The 22,825-nt window shown below is 41.2% G+C and overlaps 1 protein-coding gene across 1 annotated transcript in view; it reads right to left on the bottom strand.

Annotated features, from left to right (window-relative positions):
• The window catches only part of FBLN2 (fibulin 2), a 261,844-nt gene that overhangs the window by 227,467 nt on the left and 11,552 nt on the right, over positions 1 to 22,825 (bottom strand). The window contains exon 2 of the mRNA XM_033926337.1: positions 5,819 to 6,161. The gene's annotated coding sequence lies outside the window, so the exon portion shown is untranslated. The remainder of the gene's footprint in view (positions 1 to 5,818; positions 6,162 to 22,825) is intronic.

The following is a 22,825-nucleotide window of genomic DNA, read 5'->3' as shown; positions in this document are numbered from 1 at the left end:
TGCCATATCCTTTCTCCTCATTCTCATCCAGCCAATGTAGAAAATACAGGGTTTCTTTTCCCGCTCTGTTTCATTGCTCTAATGTTCATCAGTAAATCTCTAGGCCGCATTCATCACCATGAGTAGCTCCACTCTCGCTGCATTGACTCCTTCCCATTGATTGCATGGGAAAACAAATATACAAGTGTAATCAATCCGCTAAACCTCAGTGCCTCATATGGCAAACATCTGAAGTTGCCCAGAGGGCAACTATTAGATTAGCAAATGCCAGATATTTTGCTTGGCTGTACTTGCTCGAATAATATACACAACCTGAACAAGTTCAGAAATTTCAGAGTGTTGATGGGTTTCTTTTTTCTTTAAATGCACAACACGACCCCAAAGAAACATGAACATCAGCATGCGAATCACTGTTATTGCCCTTAAAAAGGCAAATACAAATCCATCTTAGTAACAGTTCAGAGGTGGCTGAATAAACGTTTCAGAGGCCACCAGGTGTCGGGGTTCATAGACAACCCCGCGAAAGACAAAGGCGCGTGCCGACAACTGAGCGCATGACGGAGGCGCGCGCCGAAGAAAATTAGTTTTTAGGGGCTCCGACGGGGGTTTTTGTTGGGGAGCCCCCCCAGTTTACTTAATAGAGTGTGCCACGGTCTTCAGACAGTTTGAGTTTAGAAGTTCCGTCATTAGCGGCTGTATTTTCCATTTAATATTGACCGTTTATTCTTTTCTTATGTTTTATATTGTTTTTAATTTAAGTAACCAGTTTGGGTTTTTTTTTTTGTTATCCATAATTTTCAACAACAAATACAAGAAAATATTTTGCCTAAATCATTAAGAAATTTCTTCTCATATATTCTGGCCTGTTATTTGTGGTCTAAGGAAGTACAGTGGTGCCTCACACAACGAACTTAATTGGTTCCAGGAGCAAGTTTGTTATGCGAAAAGTTCGTTATGTGAAACGCGTTTTCCCATAACAATACATGTTAAAAAAAATAATTCGTTCTGTAGCATAAAATATGCTAAGATGACATAAAAAAAGATAAATTTATTATTATTTTTATTTAGATACATCTAAAAACATAATTGTTTTTTAAAACAACACACATTTTTTAAATTTAAAGACAGACTAAGTAGAGTCTAATTTTACAGTGAGAGAGGGCAGAGTCTCAGCGGCAAAAACTGGGACTTAACTGTTCATTTTTTATTTTTTTTCTAGCATCGGGGAAGCGGCGAGAGTAGCTCCGCCCCCCCCCCCCAACGCATCAGCAGTAGGCGCCGGGCCCCTGCGAGCCGACGGTCCGCCACTGCACAGGGAGCCAGGCGGAGAGAGGGCAGTTAAGCGCAGTGCCTGCGCGGAAGGATGCAGCTCGGGCGACTTCGTTGTGTGAAACGAAGTTCGTTGTGGGAAGCAAGACCTGAAGTTCGTTGTGCGCAGCGTTCGCTGTGCGAGGCGTTCGTTATGCGAGGCACCACTGTACATACAATTATTCTACTTTTCATTTTTTGTTTAAAATGATCATTTGTAAACTTAAGTAACCAGCTTTGATGTGTACTGCAAGAGAAAGAATATTAAATCCAATAAATCAAGGAAAGGGAATGGGTCTTATATACCACTTCTTTTGTGGTTATGCTTTCAAAGCAGTTTACATATACGAGTATAAAGGTACTTATTTTGTACTTTGGCAATGGAGGATTAGGTGAACACCTTATGCCACGGCTGTGGCGGTGGGAGGGCCTCGTCTGAGGCTTTTTCCTCCCAGTGGTGGTATATTTGGCTTCTCTTGTAGCTAGTATATTCTTGCACGATCCATTTTATGTGTTTGTGGATTAGGTGACTTGCCCAGTGTACACCATATACCAAAATAGGAAAGTAATATGTTATACAAGCATTCAATTCTGTCAGAGTGAGTGCCACTAGGAGAAGTCAGCACATAGGGAAAAATGCTTACCCTACTATTCCTTTGCACTTTTTCCAAACACCTGTGAAAACAAACGGAAAAACTGTGATGCTTTCTTTTTCAACCTATATGATGATCTCAGAGGCTTAAAGAGAAAGAAAGAAAGAAAGAATCCAGTCCATTTCCTGTTTCATAGCTACATTCTGAATCAAAGTTGTTCAAAGCTTGTCTCTCCAGCATTCATTCTCTAGGACTTAGATTTAATATTAGATTTGGCAGATCTCATTTTCACTCTGTGTTTCTTTTACAATATCCTTTATCAATATGGTTTAAATCTGTAGAAAGCTGAAGTCTGTAGAGATATAGGGCCTCTTCTATCAATCTGCGCTAGCAGTTTGTAGCGCCCTGAATGGCCCGCGCTGCTCCTGATGCTCATAGAGTTCCTATGAGCGTTGGGAGCAGGGCCATTCAGCACACTCTCTCCACTAAAAACTGCTAGCGCAATTTGATAGAAGAGGCCCATAGTGTAGACACCCTCCCCCCCAATTTGATCTACTCTATCATTGCGATATAATTTGTACCCAGGTAACACAGGGTCCCATCGATTGTCCTCCTTCCACCAGGTCTCTGAAATGCCTGTTATATCTACTTCATCATTCAGTACCATGTATTCTAACTATCCTATTTTATTTATAAGCTTCTAGCATTTGTCTACAGACGCTTCAAATTGTGTTTTTTTCTTGTATGTACAGGCTGCTGAGATGATGAAAGGGATAATTTGAGTCCTTTACTCTGCCTTCCTCTTAAGCACTCCTGGATTTCTTTCACCATTATTGAAACTTCTCTGTTGGGACTCCCTAAATATTGTCCCAGACTTCCCAGACTGTTTTGGTTCCAGGAAGTCTTCATACCACCCAAAATGTCATGTAGTATTGTTGGCTCTGTGGCAAGTGCCTATCAGCAAGTTTAATGCTGAGACAGGTACCTAAATGAAACTGAATACATTTATTGGCCCAAAGACTTGCACTATTGATAATTGGCTTCTTAAACAAACTATTATCAACATTAATAGGATTTAATTTAAATTTATGTATATAATTTTAGGTGCAGGATCTGCTTGGGGTGGGATGTGGGCAGGATTTGGACCAACCTAGACTTAGTTGTCCTGCAGGGATAATTAAAGGTTTTACTAGACTTCCTGGACAGAACTTATAAGTTGTGAGTTATGTCTAAAGTTAGAATGGATGCTTCTTATTCTATAATTACATACACCAATGTGAGAAATACTCCAATCTGCCCATAATCCTCCCATTTGCGAGCCCCCTTTTTGGCGTTTCATGTAAAATTTAGATGCGATCCCCGTTCCCGTGCAGACCTCTAATTGAAAAGCCACTCCGAGATCCCTGCCCCTAGCCAGTCTACAGTGAATGTATGGAATTTACACTATGACATTAATAATTGGCCTACTAGACTACTGTAATATCCTCTATCTCCCCTGCCCTGCAACAATAACAGTACAACTACAAACAATCCAAAACACAGCACTGAGACTCATCTTCTCATTGAAGAAACATGACCACATTACAGAAGCATATCTCAAATCGCACTGGCTTCCAATCCCAGCAAGAATACAATTTAAATTCTACTGTCTACTATTTAAGACTTTATACGGAGACAGCCCAAACTACCTGAACAACCGCCTCATCCACAACACCTCAACCAGACATAGGAAAACTCACACCCCATTCGCATAACCCCCCAATTAAGGAGGTCAAACAGGAAAAAAACTATATGATGGCCTCCTAGTAGAGAATGACAAGGTGACAAAATTCATCACCGTTCCCATCCCCGCGGATAACTGCGGGAAACCATCTTCATGTCATTCTTTAAGGAGAGAGGAAAGAATCAGAGTATAATTGGGCACAACCACTGACCCGCAAGCTTTGCTTTGAAGAATGCTGGTGTAGAAGGACCGAGGTTGAAATAGACACTAGAAAATGACATGGGATTATTTCGCGCGGTTATCCGTGGGGACGGGAACGGTGATGAATTTTGTCACCGTGTCATTCTCTACCTCCTAGCCACTCAAGCAGCCAAACTAGACAACCAAATCGCCAATCTACTGACAGCATCCCCAGACTACAAAACTTTTAGAAAAGAAATAAAGACCATACTCTTCAAGAAATCCCTGAAAAAGAAATAACACCGCAAGTCTCAAATTCCACTTCTCACTAGAGCCATATACCCAAAACAACCAGCCATACTCATTTCTTATTCTGTTTGAAAATGACCAAATATCTTTTTGGTAAGATTTTTTTGTAATACTTCCTTGATAATGCTTTTGTAATCCGCCTTGAACTGCAGAGTAATGGTGGAATAGAAATCCCTAACGCAATGCAATTTCTTCTCTAGCACTTAAAAGTTCCTCAAGCTGCTTAGGGTCAAAGAATTGAAATTACAAGGAAATCTTAACACAAAGTTAGCAGATAAAGCCTGAACCCTAGCCCAAAGGGCCAAGAAGGCTTTTCGCCTTGTCTGTGTAACTCGTACCGAGTCAGGAAATACTCTTATTTTAGACCCTAGAAACTGAGAATCCAAATATCTAAAGGAACGTTTCAAAACATTGATACAGTCAAGTTCAAAAGCAAAAGTAACCAGCAATGTAGTCCTAAAGGTAACCACTTCCAGAGAGGATTCCAAAACTGAAGTCAGTCCCAGGGGTTCTTTTTTCTCCACTGTTGCCTCTGGGTTAGCAGGGCTCCTCTAACCTTGGCGGTATTGAACACGTGTAACAGGAGGAAGTGCCTCCAGCGGCATCTTCAAAACTTCCATCAGAAATTTCTTAAACATATCCCCAGCTGGCACCAGTGGAGGCTTAGGAAAATGAAAAAAATCATTAGTTAAATTGTCTCGATTGATTTTAAAATTACTCTAAACGTTTTGCAATATAATTTCTATCTTTTACCATCGAAGATTCACATGTCTCCACTGCCTGGAGCCTAACCCTTAAGGCAGGGGTGCCCAACAGGTCGTTCTAGATCAGTGATCTCAAACTCAAACCCTTTGCAGGGCCACATTTTGAATTTGTTGGTACTTGGAGGGCCTCAGAAAAAATAGTTAATGTCTTATTAAAGAAATGAGGTAAAACTCTTTGTAGTTTATAAATCTTTCCTTTTGGCTAAGTCTTAATAATAATATTGTAATTTATAGCTAAAGAGACATATGATCAAGAAACAGTTTCATTTTACTTTTGCTATTATGATAAACATACCAAGGGCCTCAAAATAGTACCTGGTGGGCCACATGTGGCTCCCGGGCCACGGGTTTGAGACCACTGATCTAGATCAACCAGTAGATTGCAAAGGCAACACAAGTCGATCGCGGAGCCCATCCTGAGCTCTGTGATAGGCTCGCGTTGTCATTGCGTTCTGTTCTCCCTGCTTCCCCGACGCCAGGTACGTACATGCGCCGGGCCCACAGCCCCCCAAGTCAATTCTGACGTCGGAGAGGAAGTTCTTGGCTAGCCTTGACCTCTTTGAAAAAAAACCCCGACTATAAATGATAATTAACATTTTCTCTGCGTACTGTGTGCTTTGTGTTTTTTTAAATTTTATTGTTGGTAGATCATTTTGATTTGGTCATTTTAAAAGTAGCTCGCAAGCCAAGTAAGTGTGGGCACCCATGCCTTAACAAATCCATTTCTTGCCCATTTTGAATAGCAAGCTGTGCTTGAACCAAGACTGCTTCAGAAATATTCTCCACATCCACAGTATTTTGTCTAACTTCTTTTAACAGAGAAGACTGTATGCCATTAACGGCATCCCACAGTGAATCATGTGTCACAACAGCTGGTCTTGACTTTTTCTGCTCCTTTGAAACCAAAGTTAACCGGTCTTAACTTTCATTAGATTACTCACCGTTTCCTGACCCAAGGTTTTGGAAGCAACTTGCATCAGTTGTTTTTCTTCCTTTGGAGCAGACTGTAAATCCTCAAAAGGCAGCCCCCTTGCTCAAGGGGATATCATCCTGCACAGGTTCCCCTGCCGAATGCTGGACTTCTGGTGAGTTTTCACCTGGGCTCAGGGGAGTTGTTCATTCTACAGGGCTTAAAGATGCCCCCAAACTGCTGCCCGATGCAAATATCCCGGGTGCGACTGAAGGAGAAGAGGTCACCGGTTCCGCTGGTGCTCGGAAGACATCAAGAGTCAACTGTCTCATTCTCGGAGTGGATGGTGCCACCGGGGGAGGCTCACGCACTTCCTTTTCCCCATCAAAAAATAATAATAATTATTATTATTTATTTCTTGTATACTGCCCTGCCAGTAATTCTAGGCAGTTCACAACAGTGTAATTAAAAAAACATTTCAGTTAATAAATACAATCACATACACACTTCTATGAGCAAATTTAAACAGCACGGTTAAAATACAATTTCAATATCTCAATTAAATACAACCTAGTTAGAGGAAAAGGTTACAAGCACAATCTAATAAAAAATATCCTTAAAAACTTATAATAAAAATCAACATTCTTGTTTATCAAATAAATTAGTTTTTACTAATTTCCTAAATATAGGGTAAGAATGAGCCTGAGCAATCAGTGGGCTTATCCAGGAATTCACTTTCCCTGCCTGATATTCTAGAGTCCTGTCAAAGAATGTTTTATAGCGACATGCCCTTGGGGTAGGGAAGATAAACATACCCGAATTTCTGGTATGCTTTTTTGAATTAAACAGGGAAATAAGGTATGGCCAACAAAACTCTTCAAACACCGAACCCTGCTCATGTGGCCTGTCAGTGTGGCCTTCTAGCGTGCCTCTACTGCACGACCGTTCAGTGCATTCTACCACTACAGCGCCATTTTGGATCCATAAATAAATGAAGCAGGAATTAATGAGAGAAAGCCAGCATGGGATTTAGTCAAGGGAAATCTTGTCTCACCAATCTACTGCATTTCTTTGAAGGAGGTGAATGAACACATGGATAAAGGTAAGCCAGTTGATATTCAAAAGGCATTTAACAAAGTACCTCATGAAAGACTTCTGAGGAAATTAGAAAGTCATGGGATAGGAGGTAATGTCCTATTATGGATTAAAAACTGGTTTGGCCACTGTTGGGAACCCAACGTCTTCTCCACGTGCCCTCATTAAAGGCCCTCGGTATGTTTATCAAAATCACAAAAGTAAAATAAAAGAGTTTCTTGATCATATCAGAGAAAGGAAAATGGTAAAACCAGAGGACATAATTTGAGGTTGAGGGGTGGTAGATTCAAAGGCAATGTTAGGAAATTCTACTTTACGGAGAGGGTGGTAGATGCCTGAAATGTGCTCCCGAGAGAGGTGGTGGAGAGTAAAACTGTGACTGAGTTCAAAGAAGCGTGGGATGAACTCAAAGGATCTAGAATCAGAAAATAAGATTAAATATTGAACTAAGGCCAGTACTGGGCAGACTTGCATGGTCTGTGTCTGTATATGGCCGTTTGGTAGAGGATGGGCTGGGGAGGGCTTCAATGGCTGGGAGGATGTAGATGGGCTAGAGTAAGTCTTAACAGAGATTTCGGCAGTTGGAACCCAAGCACAGTACAGGGTAAAGCTTTGGATTCTTGCCCAGAAATAGCTAAGAAGAAAAAAATTAAAAAATTTAAATTGATTCAGGTTGGGCAGACTGGATGGACCATTCGGGTCTTTATCTGCCGTCATCTACTATGTTACTATGTTACTATGTATATGTCTCTTTAGCTATAAATGACAATATTATTATTAAGTCTTAGCCAAAAGGAAATTTTTATAAACTATAAAGAGTTTTTTACCTCATGCAAAATTGTCATTTCTTTAATAAGACATTAACTTTTTTTTTCTGAGGCAAATCCAAAATGTGGCCCTGCAAAGGGTCTGAGTTTGAGACCACTGCTCTATACTGTACAGAATGTAATGTAATGTAATTTATTTCTTATATACCGCTACATCCGTTAGGTTCTAAGCGGTTTACAGAAAATATACATTAAGATTAGAAATAAGAAAGGTACTTGAAAAATTCCCTTACTGTCCCGAAGGCTCACAATCTAACTAAAGTACCTGGAGGGTAATAGAGAAGTGAAAAGTAGAGTTAGAGGAAAAATAAAAATAAAATAAACATTTTAACAAGACAGCATTGATCTAAATACTTTGGAAGGTAGAAGAGAGGAGAGAAAGGAATAGAAGCAGAAGGGGGAGCCGTTGAACAGTAGAATTCTGGAGAAATTTAAATGATAGAAATAGAACAAAACAAAGACAAAAGGCAAAACAATAGATAAGATTAAAGATAAATCATAAGCTGGAAAGAAAAATAAAATAAAACTTTGTCTTCAATCCACGGTTTCAGCGTCAGTGATGAAGTGGAGCAAGTAAGTTTAGGAGGAGCGATTGACGTTTCCAGAAAGGGCTTCTTCAGGGAAGAGACTTGGCAGACAGTCCCAGGATGCCTATGTCTCCTCCCCTGCGATGTTCTCCCATCCATGCATTCCCTCCCAGACACACTGCCCGTGCCCCAGCCGCTCCAAGGAGGCTGCCCCAGATGAGGCCCACGGTGAATGCAGGATACTCTCCTCTGCGGGAAAGCCACCCGGAGCCGACAGTCGATCTTCTTAGCGGATTGCATGGGGGGAAGAGTTCACACTCTTGGTAGGATCGGGTCTGTGTGCTCTCGGTGGTTGTGGCTGGTCTCGTTGCTGCTTAGGTGTAAAAGCAGTTGATCTCCTACTTCTGATGATATTTAAAAGAAAGCATATTGATTTTTCCAACGGAATGCTGGGGGAAGAGCTTACTTGTTTGGCTGGATCAGGGCAAAGGGCTCTCGGTAGTGGTGGCTAATCCTGTTGCTGCTTAGGTGTAAAAAACAGTTGATCTTCCTAGTGGACTGCAGGGGGAGGTGGAGCTCACACTCTTGGTTGGATCGGGTCTGTGTGCTCTTGGTAGTTGCGGATAGTTCCGCTGCTGCTGAGGTGTAAAAGCAGTTGATTTCCCACTGTTGCTGATATTTAAAAGCAGGTAGATTGATCTCTCCAATGGACTGCAGAGGGAGGAGCTCACATGCCTGGCTGGATCGGGGCAAAGGGCTCTTGGTAGTGGTGGCTGGTCCTGCTGCTGCTTTGGTGTAAAAGCAGTTGATTTTCCTAGCGAACTGCAGGGAGGGTGGAGCTCATATTTTTGCAGAACCGGGACTGTGGGTTTTTGGTGGGTTGGTCCCGTTGCTGCTTAGGTGTAATATTCTTTTCAGAACAAACACACAAGTAGCAAATTGCAAGTAGCAATATTGGTAGCAGATATCAAAAGAAAACAACAATTAACCAAAAATTAACCAAAGGAACAATTCCAAGAAAGAAACCCCCCCCCCCAAAAAAAAAAAAAATGTACCCCTACCACGTTAGGCCTCAATCAAGTAGAGAGAGAGAGGAAGAAAGTAAAAGTGAGGCACCTGAAATAGATATATGGAAACAAGACAACACTTGATGCTAACATCTATCCATTATCCATTGCCATAATTTGTTGGGATGTAGGAGAAGTGGACAATTTTTTTATGTCGAAAAACTGTTCTGTGACAAAGGACAGATATAAGACCAGCAAATAGTTAACTAGGCTTTTTGTGGCCACTGCTGAAATTTTAAGCATAACTTTAAATGGATTTTTAATCTGTTTTAAATTGTACCAGTTATGTACCTATTCGTACTTGAATGTATAGCATAGAAGGTGAATTTAGGAGGATTATATGTGAATTATATGTGTGAATCAACTTGCATATCTAACTAGTGAATAAAAAAAAAAAAAAAAGGACCTACTTACTGTATTTTGGGGCCAAAAAAGGCACTAGGTCTTATTTTCGGGGAGGTCTTATTTTTTTTTCATATACAATGATCATCTCTCCCTTCCTCTCCTCCACCCCAATTCTTCCTATTGCCTTTCTCTCCCCACATGTGCATCTTTCCTCCCCTCTCACCCATCGCCTTGTATAGTTTCTTTCTATCCCTCCCCTTATGCAGCAGAACCCTTGCAGCTTATATTCCTCCCTTCCTCCCATCCCCCATGGAGCATTTTTTAAATCTCTCCCATCCCCCCCGCTGGCACAATGCACCCCCCTCTCCCTGCTAACCCCTTCATCTCTCCCACCCATCCGAACCCTGACCGCGAGACCGAAATACAGTACCTTATAAAAACCACATCGTCAGCAGCACAGGCCCCATCGTGGCTTTCTCACGCCCGGGCGTTCCTCTGCCGCGTTGCTGATGTCATTAGCAATGTGGCAGAGGAACACCTGGGTGTGAGAAAGCGGTGATGGGGTCTGTGCTGCCAACAAGGCGGTTTGTTATAAGGTACTGTATTTCGGTCTCACGGCCGGGGTTCGGATGGGTGGGAGAGATGAAAGGGTCGCGGGGGGGAGCGCTGCTGCCGCTAGCGACTAGGGGAAACACGGTATATGTGGAAGTGGCAACATACTGAAATTTTAACAGACACTGGCTTTTACTAAACAGCGGTAGAGCGTCTTACTGGGGGCTGACAAAGTAAAGGCTCCAACACTCTTAGGAAATGAATGAGCATTGGAGCATTTACTGTACTTCGCCATCCCACGAAAGAAGCTCTACCATGGTTTAGTAAAAGGAGCCCAGAGTGTGTTCCAGGTGTGTTCTAGGAGTGTCAGAGCTTTTCCTGCCACGGCCAGCAATAAAAAAGCCTAATGTTTTTTAAAGGGGGAGGGGGGGGGGGGAATGACCAAACACGAAGTTGCCAAAATTACAGACCAGTAAGCTAATGTCAGTGCTGGGCAAAATGATAGAAACTATTATAAAGAATAAAATTACTGAAGATGAAGTTACCGAAATTACAGACCAGTAAACCTGAGGTTAGAGCTGGTTAAAGTGATAAAAACTATATAATAAGAGAATAAAATTACCAAATACAAAATTACAGACCATAAAGGCAGCATGGCCACCAATGTGCATTTACAAAATAAGCCCCTAGGAATGTCTTCCATAATGCCTAAAGTTCCATGTGCAAATTTGCACCTGCTCTGAAGTGAAGGTGTGGCCCAGTGGTTAAATCTGTTGCCTTAGCACCCTGCGATTGCAGGTTCAATCCCCAGCCACTCCTTGCGACTCTGGCCAAGCCACTCAGCACTCCACTACTCCAGGTACAGAATAAGTATGTACCTGTCTAAAATACATACACCACTTTGATTGTAACCACAGAAAAGATGGTATATCACGCCCCATCCCCTTTACCCTCTGAAGAAGGTGTATACTAAATTTTTGTATATCTTTTATGGAATGGTGTATACATCACACCTGCAAACCTGTTCCACCCACACCATGGTACTGGGAATGCCCAGCATGCATCCATGGGCACACAATCTAATCTAATCCTTAGGTTTGTATACCGCATCATCTCCACGTTCGTAGAGCTCGACGCGGTTTACAGTAGGAGAAATAGGAAGGAACTACAACAGAGGGTTAGAGGTAGAAGTGTGAAGAAAATTTAGAGGACTTGGGATGCCAAGATATGTTATACACATATAATTGCCAAGGAATGTTATAAAATCCCTTTTCAACATGTAAAATAAAGTTCATACATGGAAAATGCTTTACAATTGCGCCTGTAAAGTTTACAGATTGTGTATTTTATTGACATTAAGCAACATCCGTTACCCAGAAAATAAAATATTCTATTGTCTTTCTCCTCCACTGTTGCGCCAACTAAAATAATCATTTGAATTTAATTTACGACAGAATCACACCCAGTAACTGATATGCTGTGTTTTTGATAGGATTTAAGATACAGCTGTAACAAAAGAATAACAAAAAGTCACATCATAAATCAAGCTATATATTTCAGCTAAACATATTCTGGGCATGCAGATATTTCTTCAAGAGCTCAGCTGCCTGCATGATAATAAATCTATTTCATTTAAAACTGACATACTCCATCCTATGCTATAAGTTATCAGGGTAAATGAATTTTAAGGTGAACATTTTCAGCTTGATATTCAGACCAAGATGGCTGCCGAATATTAGCACTTAGTGTTTGACTATGTCACATGACATAACTGGTTAGCGCCAATATTCATTGGCTGACCAACTAAGTTGAATGGCCAGAAAGACCAACTGCCCTCAGTGGCACCTACAAGTTAGGCAGCATTTATAGAATCCGGGCCTTATTGTTTGGCTGCTATAACTTAGCCAGGCTTAACCAGCTATGTTTTCAGTGGTGCAGTGGTTAGAGCTACAGCCTCAGCATCCTGAGGTTGTAGGTTAAAATCCCATACTGTTCCTTGTGATCTGGCCAAGTCACTTAATCCCCCATTGACCTAGGTACATTAGGTAGAGTGTGAGCCCACTGGGACAGATGGGGAAAAATGCTTGAGTACCTGAAGTAAACCACTTAAGCTATAAATACTAAAAATAAATAAATGCTGGTCACTGGATATGGTCTGGCAATAAATTTCCAGGTTCTCCACCAACTGTAGCTGTCGCCCTAGGCTGAATATTGGGCCCTTTGTTTTTGCATTTCTCATTATATTGGCGTATCATCAATTTTCTGCTGATCAATGAATTTTACCCAGTTAGTTCCACCATCAATAATATGTTAAGTTGTATAGCAATTGTTCTGTTCAACATAGGAAACCACGGGCCCTCCTTTTCTTCCTAACTCCATCCCTCATCCTTGCCCAACTCTTTCCTGTACAATTTCACAACTTACCACTTAACGTATTATAAATGGAAAAGTACAGTCGTGCCTTCATTATACACAATTCACAACAATAAAAAATAATTATAAACCATAATCCACGTCTCAAGAGCACTTGTATAATTCTTAACTTGAGGCTAAGTCCACCATAACATATTCCACCCGTAATTCATTCTTAGGGAATTAGCTCATTGTTATGGTTGACGTGCCTTTGTGGTCAGCCATACTGCTTGATTGTACTTGGGCAGTGCTCCCAATTATATTCTACATTAAGGTTCAACTGTGTACTACTCTTCTTACGAAGGTTCTCTCTACAATATACCATGAATTCCTGTAGTCTGTTATAGATCTTCATTAGAGTGCCTGGTCTAAAACCCCTGTTCCTTGAATTCAGAGGACTTTTCTAGCTTGCCAGCATCACATATTGTTGAACAGATGTTTCCCTCTAGCTAGTGGGCTGAAATTCAACCTACAGTGTGGAGAAAGAGTGAGTGTGTCTGTGTGTATGTGGGGCGGGGGGGCACGTAGGGGTGCTGAGCAAGAGAAAGAAAGTAGGATGCAGGGAAAGGAGGGGGGAGGGAGAAAAAGTGGGATGTTGGGTAAGGGAGAGGAGAAAGGGGGCACCCTGGGCAGGAGAAGAAAGAAAGAAAGGTGCTCTGCCAGAGCTGAAGTCACTACAGAGATATCTACGCCTCTTTCACCAAGAATGTGCTCTGTGCCAAAACAGCCATCGTAAACCAAGGAGAGAAAGGTATCATTTCGAATATCCCAGGCACAAAAAGCTGATCCTGGGACTAGTCTGGGTGGCAGGAATGCCAACAATAAAGTCCCGATTCCATAAATGGTGCCTAACTTGTAGGTGACATTGAGGGCGATTGTCAGTCATCTGCTAGGTCAGTGGTTCCCAACCCTGTCCTGGAGGACCACCAGGCCAATCGGGTTTTCAGGCTAGCCCTAATGAATATGCATGAGAGAGATTTGCATATAATGGAAGTGAGAGGCATGCAAATCATTCATTAGGGCTAGCCTGAGAACCCGATTGGCCTGGTGGTCCTCCAGGACAGGGTTGGGAACCACTGTGCTAGGTGCCTTTTAGAGAATCACGCCTAGCTCCACCTAAACAGCCTCAAGCACTGAAACCCTCAGCGCACTCCCATTTATGCCAGGGATTCCTTGGCCTCAATAAGTGTGCCTAAGTTAGGTGCCTATGTCAAACCACACCCAAAATCCACACCTAACCATGCCTACTTTCTGGTAGGCACCTCAGATTAGATGCCCACCTCAAAGTGGTAGGTACCTATCGGATAATATATTTTTTTTAATTGTTTTTTTGATTACTTTTATGGCATTTTCAAATTATTTGTGCTGATTAAGCCTAATTTACCCCCTTTTACAAAACCATGACGTGGTTTTTAGCGCCTCCTGCAGCGGTAACAGCTACAACGCTCATAGAATTCTTATGAGCGTCGGAGCCATTATCACTAGGCCAGTGCTATGGTTTTGTAAAAGGGAGGAGGGGTTAGTTAGGCACACCGATCTTGGCACCTAATTTCAGCTGAAGATCTAGAAACTTTTCCCACTTTTCAAAATCTCATTCATTTGACCATATGAATGAAGTCAGAGACCCATGGCTTTCCAGAATTGTTCCTCATTTTAACTAAACCAGACAGTAGGCTATTCCCGCGGTTGTTTAACTGCTTTGATTTGCTCAACAGAAAATATCTTTTGATGAGTGCAATCGATCTAAATTTGTTAAAAGAACGAAAAATTAGCCAGATCAAAGCCCTTCCAATTCTACGCAGTGGTTTTTAATTCATTCAGCCTACTCCGATTGTTATGTTTTCTGATGTTGCAGTACCACTAGTCATGTCAAAACTGACTTGTTGAAAGATAATGAATACTTTTACATGCAGCTTGGAACCATGGCAACGGAGGTATTTTCCTGTTTTTAATAAAACTTGGCAAAATAAAAATTTTAAACAGTAAAGTGATCAAGAGTCCTGGATGGAGACCTCTAGTTATTTTTTTGTCTCAAATATATCCCACTACACTGTGATATTTATAATCATGCATCTATGTTTTCTATGTAGAGTCAAAGTGGAGATACCATAAATAATAACAGCAAAACAGCGTGACAAGGTGGTGGCTGTAGAGAGAGAGAGGCACAACCAGAAGAAGAAAGGAGGTGTTGATGCCCCCTGTACTGGTCATTGTTGAGGCCCCACTTGGAGTACTGTATTCAGTGTTGGAGGCCATATTTGGCCAAGGATATAAAAGACTTGAAGCGGTCCAGAGGAAAGCGATCAAAATGGTAGGGGGTTTGTGCCAAAAGAAGTACAAGAAGAGACTAGAAGACCTCAACGTGTATACTCTGGAGGAGAGAAAGGACAGGGGTGATATGAGACAGACATTTAAATATTTGAAAGGTAATAATCTTTTCCAGAGAAGGGAAACTGGTAAAACTAGAGGATGTACATTGAGGATGAGGAATAGTAGACTTAAGAGTAATATTAGGAAATTCTTTTTCACGCAGAAGGTAGTTGAGGCCTGGAATACCCTCCCGAGGGAGGTGATGGAAAGGAAAACTATGATGGAATTCTAAAAAGCATGGGATGAAAACAGAGGATCGCCAATTAGAATATAAATGAGCAAACTTTCACAGTCTGAATTCAGCAAAGGAGATGGACTGGATTGGGCTTCAACGGCAACTCTAGCAGTTGGAACCTAACGACAGTACCGGGTAGATTTCTAAGGTCTATGGCCCAGAAATAACAAAGACAAAAAGAAATTTTAATTTAAACCATGAAATTGTAATGCATGTAATTATAGAGCAGACTGGATGGACTGTTCAGGTCCATCATTCAGGCTGTCATTTAGCGTCGGCTGCTGCGGTAACAGTTCCGACACTCATAGAATTCTTATGAGCGTCTGAGATGTTACCACCGCTGTCAGCACTAAAAATGCTATCACAGCTTTGTAAAGGAGGGGGTAAACAATTGTGTTGTCTTCACAACCTTTGAACTTAAATGGGACTGCATGAAGTTGAACCTAAGTTACAAAAAAAAAAAAAAAAAGTTTATATACAGTATTTTGCTACATATTGATAAAGGAGGTTCCTTTGAATGAAGCTGTAAGGGTTTTCTATCTATGATTGAAAGATGGAGAGCTTGAAAAACAGAAAGAAATTTAAATAGCTACCCCTATTTTTGAGGCTTTTTCTATCATAGTTTATTTAAATTTCGATTAAACGCTTATCCAAAGGTACAAAGCGTCGTACATAGTAATTAAAAATAGCTGGGAGACGAACATTTTTAAATTATTAGACATACACCAACTAAACAAACATGCTTATAACCTGAAAACATTGGGGGGGGGAAAGGGGAGAACTACAATTTCTTAGAAAGAATACATAAAAGGAAAATACAATAGGAGAGGGGGGAAAGATTAAAAACTGCGGAAGTAAATATGGGTATAAAAATCAGTTATAGGCATCTTTTAAAAGCAAGCATTTTAGGCTGCTTTTGAATTTCTGCAAGTTTTGTTCAGCTCTAAGACTAGAGGGAGAGAGTTCCAAATTAAAGGGGCGGTGACTGAAAAAATGAGAGTAGGGCGAGTACCAATTATCTTTAGGGAAGGGACGTTAAGGGAATGCTGTGAGGTTGATCTTAAAGTTCTGGGAGGGTCATGAGGGATCAGTAGTCTATCTATGAATGCCGGGGCATTAGGTTGCATGGTTTTAAAAGTCAAGAGGGCAATTTTATAGGTGATCCGATGTAAAACAGGCAACCCGATGGCTGACTGAAGATCAAGGTAGCTTGTAAATTTATTGATATTTGGATAAAGTTCCTACCCTTCAGGGATTCAAGACAAGATTGGATAAGTTCCTACTGGAACAGAACACAAGGCTAGACTCAAATAGGGCACTGGTCTTTGGCCTAAGGGCCACCGCGTGAGCAGACTGTTGGGCTCAATGGACCACAGGTCTGACCCAGCAGCGGCAAATCTTATGTTCTTATGACATATTAAAAGAACCAGTGTTATAGTGACATGTGAATTCCTTTTCCCGCTGAACAATGACCTTCTAAAGATCCTCCCAAAGACCCCCCACCCTCCAGAACAAACTCATGTACTCCCACAATTGCCCTTACAGCCACCAGAAGACACCCTTGTACTCTTTTATACCGCCCCTCTCCCTTGGAAGGCACCCCTGGACTCCCTATCCCCCCCCCAAAAAAAAACCCTGCCCATCTTTTATCCAATGAGTCTTTCTTTCTTTTTGGTATTGTTCTGAGATGACCACGGAGCATCCTATTGCGCCCGAGACCTCCCCCACCCCCCATCCCACTATCCAGTCATGCATTGTAGTTCCTTCTTCGACCTGCTCTTGCTACCGTTTTCTATCGTCCTCAACTTTTCTCCTGCTATCTTTATTATCATTTGTAAACGGCTCTGACATCCCGCAATGGGCGATATATCAAAAACATAAATAAACTTGGAAACCTGCAGCATCTAGTGTGGGTTTCCCTGCTGTCTAAAGGAGAGGGCAGGAGTAATCCACAGTCATTTGTGCCCCAGCAAGTGCCAGGTTCTAAACAGTGCTGGTTGACTCCTAGTGGTAGTCTTGAAATACTGCACTTTAATGCATTCTGATTTTTCTCTTTATGCTAGCTATCATAGTATTTGGAAATAGATGGAAGAAAAGGATTGAAGCAGATCAGTGAAGGCTAACTAAAGTGCCAGATGCAAATGAAATGTTTATTGGTTCACTGTCGTTTAACCATTGGAAACCTGGAATAAGGCTTCAGCACCACCACTGCTGACAAGTACTGGGGATGTTCTTCAAGATGTAAAATCAATTGTACCCCTGAGGTCTGCAGTTCACTTCCATATAAGGACTTAGACAAATTCAGAGGTATGCAAAAGGGATCAAAATAATAAAATTAGGCCCTGGAACAAATATCCCTAGGAAAAATGGCTAATCCTTAAATGAAACTGAATACCAGAAATGAAACAGGCAGGATAGCCCCAAATATTTGGCCATTAAAACAGCTCAGGAATTTTGTGAAACTTAAACCCTCTTTCTCCCAGTGGCAATATTTTGTAGGATTTCTATAGTCTAATATTTGAACGCTCTCCAAAATATTATAATTTTTTTTTTAACTGTATTTTGGAAAAAGAGTTTATAAAAAAAAACCAAAAACTTAAGAAGCAATTAAGTATGGTATGCAGTAAAACAATTTAAAAAGCCAGTGTGCTTTGTGCTCACTTGGCGCCTGTAAGCATATTTTCAAAGGGGAACTCCCAATGGAGGCTCTGTCTGAAAATGAGGGAGGGGCCACACCATTAGTAGATTAGAACCATTGGACTTTGCAGCACGGATAGAATCTGCATCTGAAACGACCTGTAGTGATGTCAGATTGAAATCCCTGCACATAGTCTGCTAGCTCTGCCTTTCCCCTGTACCCTAGACCAGTGTTCTTCAACCTTTTGACACCTATTAAGTTTTGGTGAAATACAATAATTACAAGAAAAGCAGACGTGAAAAGGGAAGAACAAGAGGAGGGGGGAGGAGAAGGTTGTCTTTGATAAAGAGAAGGTCCTCTTTGAAGCAGATCTATTTTGGAGGGTGTTTTCCCCTATAACAGCCTCCGGAAGAGCGTTCCAAATTTCTACCACTCTCTGAGTGAAGAAGAACTTCCTTACATTTGTATGGAATCTTTTCCCTTCTACCTTTAGCGAGTGCCCTCTCATTCTCTCTACCTTGGAGAGGCTGAACAATCTCTCTTTCTCTACTAAGTCAATTCCCTTCAATGTTTGAATGTTTCGATCATGGCCCCTCTCCGTCTCCTCTTTTCAAGGGAGAAGAGGCCCAGTTTCTCTAATTTCTAAGTATACGGCAAATCCTCCAACCCCTTAACCATTTTTGTTGCTCTTCTCTGGACCCTTTCGAGTAGTACTATGTCCTTTTTCATGTACGGCGACCAGTGTTGGACGCAGTACTCCAGGTGGGGGCATACCATGACCCAGTACAGTGGCTCGATAACCTTCTCAGATCTGTTTGTGATCCCCTTCTTAATCACTCCTAGCATTCTGTTTACCCTTTTCAACGATGATGCCTCTTCTTACCCTGGATCGGTAGCTTGGAATGTTGCTACTCTTTGGGTTTTGGCCAGGTACTAGTGATCTGGATTGGCCACCATGAGAACAGGCTACTGGGCTTCATGGACCGTTGGTCTGACCCAGTAAGGCTATTCTTAAGTTCTTATAATTAATACACAAAATAAGAAAATAAATTTTGAATTATACACATTTGATATTTCAGAAATATGGGGGAGGTTTTTGAGACTAATGATCGCTCAATAATATGTGAGTAGGACAGGAGTACGGCTATGTTCCAAAGTTCCAGCTGACTGAGCTCTTGAAGTCTTTTCCTCTATCCATGTAAAATTGTTACATCAAAAAACAAAAGGAATTTACCCCAAAATATCCACAAAGAAGATCCAGAGAAAACAAAAAAAAAATACTCCGTGGAGTGACAATGTTCCTAAATGGACTTTATTTGAAAGTGTCAAAGTTCCAAAGGTACACTGAAATCATCCACATAAAATAATTCCATCCACATAAAAATAAATCATCCACATAAGAGCCTTAAAGGACCTAGTCCGCATATGCAAGCAGTGTCTCACTTCCGGCTCACCACACAATTGTTTCCCACGTACTCACCTTTATAGGACCCTCAGGGACCCCTGAAGAAGACTTTTTGTCGAAACGCGGACCGTGTTGGGTCCTGTATCCCTAGCGGACTAGGTCCTTTAAGGCTCTTATGTGGATGATTTACTTTTATGTGGATGGAATTATTTTATGTGGATGATTTCAGTGTACCTTTGGAACTTTGACACTTTCAAATAAAGTCCATTTAGGAACATCGTCACTCTACAGAGGTTTTTTTTGGGTTTCTTTAAATTGTTACATCATCCATTTAAAATTGTTACATCATTTGTGTCTTTTGTATTAAAAGGCTATAAGTTTACAGACTGAACCTGTCTGGTTATTTTGTATCTTTCTATTGTAGAGCAGACCATATGTGCAGTTACAGTACTAATTCATATGACATTTTGTAATTGTACTAAACATCCATTAAAAAAAAAAAAAAAAAAGAAGTTAGCACATAAGTCTATGGCAATGCTTCCTTCATTCCGATTGGCTGTCAGCCTGTGGGCGTTGACTCATTTCCCACATCAGCATTACTTGTTCTGCAGCTGCATTCTTGACACTCCAGCTACTTTCACTTAAATAGAAAGCTTTCAACAAACGCTTCCTAACGTGAGTTTCCTGCTTAAGTTTGGAATTAGTTGATCACAGGATACAATACTTTCAGCTACGCTTGTCAAAAGGGAACAATGGAAATTCTACATGTGATCACCTGCAAATAATTAAAATACAGGTACCGGTAGTGGATCATTGCAACCTAAATTAACAGGAAGGCCATGAATAAAGCTTTAATGATAATCCATTCATTTAACAATACTTTAATCGTATCTAATTTGATGCAGCTGTTCTGATCAAAATGCAATCTTAAGATCATAAGAACATAAGAATTGCCGCTGCTGGGTCAGACCAGCAGTCCGCTCACGCGGCGGCCCCCAGGTCAAAGGCCAGTGCTCTAAATGAGTCCAGCCTCACCTGTGTACGTTCCAGTATAGCAGGAACTTGTCCAACTTTGTCTTGAATCCATGGAGGGTGTTTTCCCCTATAACAGTCTCCGGAAGAGCGTTCTTTAATTACCAAAATAGCAATCCTTGAGAATACATGATTAAAACTGAATGCACAACAGGGAGCATTGTTATAGCAAGACACATCTGCTGTGCGTGAGCCACAGGGCACAAGATCACAGGTCCAACACCCCAGGGGCATGATCTCATAATATCCCAAAATCCCCTGGAGTTCCAGGACTGGAGTTATGAAAGTTTTTTGTTATGGAGGAAGCTACAAGCTTTCTGCTGCATGAACATGGAATTGGAAGAAGAGATCCGCATTTTATGGTACGTACTTTGTCAGCCACTCAAATTGCATAACGCCAATGCACAAAAGGAACTGAATAAAATGTAGGACAAGAAGGGAAAAGGCTTTTTGTAACTACACTCAAAGTGGTTTACATACAGGCACTTCAATCATTTCCCTCTGTCCCAGTGGACTCACAATCTGTCTAATGTACTGAGGTAGTGGAGGATTAAGTGACTTGCTCAGGATCACAAGGAGCAGTTGTTGGGTTTCAAGCTACAACTCAGGGTGCTGAGGCTAAACTCTAACCACTGCACCAAACACTCCTCTGATACACTATCAGAAGTGAGCCAAGTACAGTGGTACCTCGGAATCCAAACGCCCCAGAACTCGAACGCTTTGGAGTCCAAACTTTTTTTTGGTAGTAAATTTTGCCCCAGAATCTGAACTCATTTTTGGAATCCGAACGCCCTGCACATTGTATGTGTGTGTTTCTGCCCCTAAAATCCAGTGTATTTCCCGTTAAAATTTGAGTTTGTGGGACCCAGGAACGGATTAATCCAGTTTCTATTATTTACAATGGGAAAAATTGTCTTGGAACTCGAACGGGGTTCTGGAACGGATTAAGTTCGTATTCCAAGGCATCACTGTATAGAACAATGAAGCCATTGTGACATCACTGATGAGGTTGGCTTTTATTGGTGGAATGAGGCATTATGACATCAGGGAAAGGGGCTGGGACTTGTATACCACCTTTTTGTAGTTTTGCAACCACATTTAAAGTGGTTTACATACAGGTACTTCAAGCATTTTCTCTATCTGTCCTAGTGGACTCACAATCTATCTAATGTACCTCAGGCAGTGGAGGATTAAGTGACTTGCCCAGGGTCACAGAGAGTAGCATGAGGATAATGCTCACAACCTCAGGGTATTGAGGTTGTACCTCTAATCACAATGCCACAAGAAAGAGGAACCTTCACGTATTATAGTTTGTACATTTATTTGCTAGTAATTATATTGTACTCATTAGATAACCTTATGCAAAAGGTATGGCAAGACTTAACATAGTAACATAGTAGATGATGGCAGATAAAGACCCGAATGGTCCGTTTAGTCTGCCCAACCTGATTCAATCTAAAAATTTGTTGTTGGTTTGGTTTTTTTTTTTTCCTTCTTCTTCTTCTTAGCTATTTCTGGGCAAGAATCAAAAGTTGTGCCCGGCACTGTTCTTAGATTCCAACTACTGAAGTCTCCACCAAAGCTCACTCCATTCCATCTACAGCCATTGAAGCCCTCCCCAGCCCATCTTCCACCAAACGGCCATATACAGACACAGAGCGTGCAAGTCTTCCCAGTACTGGCCTTAGTTCTTCAATATTTACTTTTATTTTCTGATTCTAGATCCTCTATGTTCATCCCTGTGAGCCTTCAGGACAGTTAGGGAACTTCCAAGTACCTATCTTTACTTACTTATTATATTGTATCTTAATGTATCTTTACTATAAACCGCTTAGAACCTCACGGTATAGCGGTATATAAGAAATTAAATTAAATTAAATCCCATGATTCTTTGAACTCCATCACCATTTTCATCTCCACCACCTCTCTCGGGAGTGCATTCCAGGCATCCACCACTCTCTCGGTAAAGCAGAATTTCCTTGCATTGCTCTTGAGTCTCCCACCCCTCAACCTCAAATTATGTCCTCTGGTTTTACCATTTTCCTTTCTGTGGAAAAGATTTTGTTCTACGTTAATACCTTTCAAGTATTTGAACGTCTGAATCATATCTCAAAGCCGGATCACATTTTTCCAAATAAGGAACAGAGCAGGGGGTAATAGATTGGGTTTCCAGCACTATCACTGGGGCTGTTAGCATCTTTCTTCTTTCTGTTGAAGAATGGATTTGAATAAAAAGTTTAATTTCTTTATTGGCAACAACGGTAAAGGATTTTCTGTATAACGGAAAAAAAAAAAAAAAAAGTCAATATACTAAACTAAATCTAAACTGAAACAGTTTTATTCCAAGACGTAACAACATTATCAAATAAAAAGGAAAACCAATCATTCTTTGGTGAAAATGTCATGGACGCTGAGCAACCACTCAAGAGCTTTGCTTAAACCATTAGGGGAAACAGAATTTAATTGAAAACGCCAACGTTATTCACTACACGTTTGTATTGCCCCCTTGAGCATGTGGCCGCTCTGCTCTTTG

The sequence above is a fragment of the Geotrypetes seraphini genome, chromosome 17, assembly GCF_902459505.1.
Source record: "Geotrypetes seraphini chromosome 17, aGeoSer1.1, whole genome shotgun sequence".
NCBI classification, from domain to species: domain Eukaryota; kingdom Metazoa; phylum Chordata; class Amphibia; order Gymnophiona; family Dermophiidae; genus Geotrypetes; species Geotrypetes seraphini.
Note: the sequence above shows the minus strand (reverse complement) of the source record. Positions and strands in the feature narration are given on the sequence as shown.